The sequence below is a fragment of the Macaca nemestrina genome, chromosome 15 (assembly GCF_043159975.1).
Source record: "Macaca nemestrina isolate mMacNem1 chromosome 15, mMacNem.hap1, whole genome shotgun sequence".
Classification (NCBI taxonomy): domain Eukaryota; kingdom Metazoa; phylum Chordata; class Mammalia; order Primates; family Cercopithecidae; genus Macaca; species Macaca nemestrina.
Window position 1 is genome coordinate 21170025 of NC_092139.1, and position 5656 is coordinate 21175680.

The window sequence follows — 5656 nt, forward strand, 5'->3', positions numbered from 1 at the left end:
GACTACAGGCACCCGCCACCACGCCCGGCTACTTTTTGCATTTTTAGCATAGACAGGGTTTTGCCATGTTGGCCAGGCTGATCTTGAACTCCTGACCTCAAGTGATCTGCCCGCCTTGGCCTCCCAGTGCTGGGATTACAGGCATAAGCCACGGTGCCTGGCGCATACACTGGGATTTTAAGGTCTACATGTAAAAAAAAAAAAGAAAACAAAAAGAAATGTAAAATACATAAGGAAAGCATATATGGCACTATGTTAACAATTTTTTTTAAGTTTGATGGGCACACTGGTGTTTAATGTACTATTCTTTACACTTTTCTGTTTCTTTTTTTTTTTTTTTTTTTTTTGAGATGGAGTCTCGCTCTGTCACCCAGGCTGGAGTGCAGTGGCCGGATCTCAGCTCACTGCCTCGCGGGTTTACGCCATTCTCCTGCCTCAGCCTCCCAAGTAGCTGGGACTACAGGCGACCGCCAACTCGCCCGGCTAGTTTTTTGTATTTTTTAGTAGAGACGGGGTTTCACCGTGTTAGCCAGGATGGACACTTTTTTTTTTTTTTTTTTTTTTTGAGACGGAGTCTTGTCGCCCGGGCTGGAGTGCAGTGGCCGGATCTCAGCTCACTGCAAGCTCCACCTCCCGGGTTTACGCCATTCTCCTGCCTCAGCCTCCCGAATAGCTGGGACTACAGGCGCCCGCCACCTCGCCCGGCTAGTTTTTTTTTGTATTTTTTTAGTAGACAGGGGGTTTCACCGTGTTAGCCAGGATGGTCTCGATCTCCTGACCTCGTGATCCGCCCGCCTCGGCCTCCCAAAGTGCTGGGATTACAGGCTTGAGCCACCGCGCCCGGCCCAGGATGGACACTTTTCTGTTTCAAAGTGGGTTTTCTTTTTTTTTCAGACGGAGTCTTGCTCTGTTGCCCAGGCTTGAGTGCAGTGATGCGATCTTGGCTCACTGCAACCTCTGCCTCTCGGGTTCAAGGGATTCTCCTGCCTCAGCCTCCCGAGTAGCTGGGATTACAGGCGTGCACCACCACGCACGGCTTTTTTTTTTTTTTTTGTATTTTTAGTAGAGACAGGGTTTCATCATGTTGGCCAGGCTGGTCTTGAACTCCTGGCCTCAAGTGATCTGCCCACCTTGGCCTCCCAAAGTGTTGGGATTACAGGCGTGAGCAACCATGCACAGCCCTCAAAGTTTTTTTTGAATGTAAACAGTTTTATTGAGAAACAGGTACCTGTTTGCATTGTAGAATATAAAACTTGGCTTATGCTCTATAAACAATAACTATTACCCCAATTCACAGAACACACAATTAGATTCAAAGTTTTCACATAAATTGGACAAAAAAATATATCCTTGCCACAAGCCATCTGTGGATGAAGGCGAAAAGCCTACTGACCCTGTGGTAGAACAGGCCTTGCTTCCTCCAAGGCACCTTCTTGGTCAGGAGGGCGTGGTGGGAGAAACTCCTGGTTAGTAGGCAGATTGCCAGTCTCTTCCCCAACTAGACCTCAGTTATCCTTTCGAAAAGTGAAAGTGGGCCGGGCGCGGTGGCTCAAGCCTGTAATCCCAGCACTTTGGGAGGCCGAGACGGGCGGATCACGAGGTCAGGAGATCGAGACCATCCTGGTTAACATGGTGAAACCCCGTCTCTACTAAAAAAAAAAATACAAAAAACTAGCCGGGCGAGGTGGCGGATGCCTGTAGTCCCAGCTACTCGGGAGGCTGAGGCAGGAGAATGGCGTGAACCCGGGAGGCGGAGCTTGCAGTGAGCTGAGATCCGGCCACTGCACTCCAGCCTGGGTGACAGCGCGAGACTCCGTCTCAAAAAAAAAAAAAAAAAAAAAAAAAAGAAAGAAAAGTGAAAGTGGAAGTTGGATTAGATTCAGATAGAACCAGAAAGTTCCTTGTAAGATTATAGGTGTTTATTCTAGTTACCTATTGCTCTATAACAAATTACTCCAAATCAGTGGCTTACAACTGCCATTTTAAGGCCAGGTGTAGTGACTCATGCCTGTAATCCCAGCACTTTGGGAGGCCAAAGTGGGAGGATCGCTTGAGGTTAGGAGTTTAAGACCAGCCTCGGCAATATTTATTTCCATAGGTATTGATTTATTTTAGGGGTAAAGTACTATGATGTCTGCAATTTCATCTCAAATAAAAATAAATAGAGATGGACCGGGTCTTGCTATGTTGCCCAGGCTGGTCTCAAACTTCTGGGCTCAAGCAATCATCCCACCTTGGTCTCCCAAAGTGCTGGGATTACAGGCATGAGCCACTATGCCCAGCTCCCCCCACCAAAAAAAAAAAAAAATACATATATATATATATATATATATATATAAAATTTTTAAAAAGCTTATTTATTTTTTGGGACAGAATTTTCACTCTTGTTGCCCAGGCTGGAGTGCAATGGTGAGATCTCGGCTTACTGCAACCTCTGCCTCCCGGGTTCAAGTGATTCTCCTGCCTCAGTCTCCCGAGTAGCTGGGACTACTCCACTACACTTGGCTAATTTTTTGTATTTTTAGTAGAGATGGGGGGTTTCACCATGTTGGTCAGGTTGGTCTCAGACTCCCAACCAGGTGATCCGCCCGTCTTGGCCTCCCAAAGTGCTGGGATTATAGGTGTGAGCCACCACGCCCGGCCTATTTGTTTTGTGTGTGTGTTTTTTTAAGTAGTTACCTTTTAATGAACTTCCCTCCATGTGGCCTCAAGCCACCAGGACACAGGCTCCCTCAACACCCTTAATCTTCTCCTCAGCTCTTCTGCTGAAGAATTTGGCCTCCATGATGACAGGCTCCTGTGGGAGCTTTCCCTTTCTCAGAACTTTGTAGTAGTCCAATCACACCACATCAATGATGGGAGCAGCCCCAGACTTGTTTTTAGCAGCATTCACCTGTGTCTGTTCACTGACCAAAGTCCACAATTTGTCAAGGCTGCAAGTTGGGCCAAAACTCTGGTTCCTCTTTAAGTGGTAATGCCTCATACCAACTTTCTAAAAGTAACCTGGGTGGTATTTGTTGAAGCTGATCCTGTGGTGATGCATTCCACCAGCATTATCGTGGCCTCCGGGGTGCTTCTGGAGCTTGCCTATACAGCTGTGGCCGTGGCTCATATGGCTCCAAAGTTTCTGGGTCTTCCTCAGTCTGGATGGCATGTTGGTGGCTCAGACGAAAGACCCAAAATACATTTTTTAAAATTAGCTGGGAATGGTGGCATATACCTGTAGTCCCAGTTACTCGGGAAGCTGAAGCAGGAGGATCGCTCGAGTCCAGGAGGTTGAGGTTACAGTGAGCTATGATCACACCAATGTACTTCGAGACAGAGCAAGACCCTGTCTCGAAAAAATCAAAAACAAGGTTGGGAGCAGTGACTCATGCCTGTAATCCCAGCGCTTTGGGAGGCCGAGGCAGGTAGATCACTTGAGGTCAGGAGTTTGAGACCAGCCTGGTCAACATAGTGAAACCTTGTCTCTACTAAAAATACAAAAAATTAGCCAGGCATGGTGGCATGTGCCTGTAATCCCAGCTACTGGGGAGGCTGAGGCAGAAGAATCACTTGAACCTGGGAGGCGGAGGGTGCAGTAAGCTGAGGATCACATCACTGCACTCCAGCCTGGGAGACAGAATGAGACCCTGTCTCAAAAAAAAAAACAAAAAAATCAAAATAAAAATAAAAACAAATATAACAAAATGGCAGTGAGGGCACACCTTCACTCACATTTTATTATATTCATAGATTCTGGGAGTCAGGAATTCAGAAAGAATGCAGCATGGATGGCTTGTCTCTGCTCTATGACATCTGGGGCCTCAGTTGGGATGGCAAAAGGCTGAGGTGCTTGATGGCTGGGGCCAGGAGTCATCTGGAGGTATCATCATTCATGTTTGGCAAGTGATCTATACCAAGATGCTGATATAGACTGAGATCTCTGGCTGTTGGTCAGAACACCTATCCACGGCCTATCCACATGGCCTTGGACTTCTTTTTTTTGTTTGTTTGTTTTTTGAGACGGAGTCTCGCTCTGTCGCCCAGGCTGGAGTGCAGTGGCGCGATCTCGGCTCACTGCAAGCTCCGCCTCCTGGGTTTACGCCATTCTCCTGCCTCAGCCTCCTGAGTAGCTGGGACTACAGGCACCCGCCACCGCGCCCGGCTAATTTTTTGTATTTTTAGTAGAGACGGGGTTTCACCGTGGTCTCGATCTCCTGACCTTGTGATCCGCCCGCCTCGGCCTCCCAAAGTGCTGGGATTACAGGCGTGAGCCACCGCGCCCGGCCGGCCTTGGACTTCTTAAATGGAGTCTTGTGCTCTAAAGGTGAATGTCCCAAGAGAATCAGGCAGAAGTTGTATAGCCTTTTATGAATTAGCCTCAGAGGTCGCCAGCATCACTTCTGCCACGGTGCCAGATTCAAAGATTCAGAGGAGGGAACAGAGACCCCATCTCTCAATGGGAGGAGCACCAAGCCCACAGGATAAGAGAGTATTTGGGTCGGGAGACAATTGTTGAATACATTTTGGGGATGTATTCGGAACACACTGCCACAGCACTCCCCAGGCCTGTCCTCTAGCTGCTTATCTCCCAGCTCTGAGCTAGAGCCCCCAAATTCTGCCCCTGGAGTGGCCTCCTCCTTGCCCAGTACTCTGCCCTGGCTGGCAACTCTGAATAAGCCGTGTACTAGGGTTTGAGTATGGGAAAGAATGGAAGCCTATGAACAGAGCTTTACCAAGAAGAAATCATTTGAAATTCAGGATTTTTTTTTTTTTTTTTTTTTTTGAGACAGACTTTTGCTCTGTCACCCAGGCTGGAGTGCACTGGCGCGATCTTGGCTCACTGCAACTTCTGCCTCCCAGGTTCAGGCCATTCTCCTGCCTCAGCCTCCCGAGTAGCTGGGACTACAGGTGCCCACCACCAAGCCCGGCTAATTTTTTGTATTTTTAGTAGAGATGGGGTTTCACCGTGTCGGCCAGGATGGTCTCGATCTCCTGCCCTCGTGATCCGCCCACCTCGGCCTCCCAAAGTGCTGGGATTACAGGCATAAGCCACTGCACCTGGCAACTCCACCCTTTTTTTTTCTTTTTTGAGACAGAGTCTCACTGTCACCCAGGCTGGAGTGTAATGGCGCGATCTCGGCTCACTGCAACCTCTGCATCCCAGATTCAAGTGATTCTCCTGTCTCAGCCTCCCAAGTAGCTGGGACTACAGGCTCGTGCCACCACACCTGGCTAATTTTTGTATGTTTAGTAGAGACAGGTTTCACCACGTTGGCCAGGCTGGTCTCGAACTCCCGTGCTCAAGTGATCCGCCCTCCTCGGCCTCCCAAAGTGCTGGGATTACAGGTGTGAGTCACCGTGCCCAGCCAGTGTTGCATCCTTTCAACCGGTCCAGAAAGCTGTACAATATTTACAACAAGCTTGAAAGTTATTTATGTCTTTGATAAAAGACTCAAATCCAGAACTGGGGTTGAAAAAAAAAAATGCAATGAAAGACTGTTTCATAGGGTATAAAAAGACAGATGCAACCATACATTTAATTTTTAAAAATGGAATGTATCTTACATAAGGACTTTGTGGAAAATCTTATACCTATCTGGGTATTATAGAAGATGCATATACCTTTCATAGCTCATGGAGGAAAGAGTGTATAAACAATTTTGATAAGAAG

At 47.8% G+C, this 5656-nt stretch overlaps 1 pseudogene; it reads right to left on the bottom strand.

Annotated features, from left to right (window-relative positions):
• Positions 1-2593: 2593 nt before the first annotated feature.
• LOC112429272 (large ribosomal subunit protein uL15-like) lies at positions 2594-3279 on the bottom strand (annotated as a pseudogene).
• Between the last annotated feature and the right edge of the window lie 2377 nt (positions 3280-5656).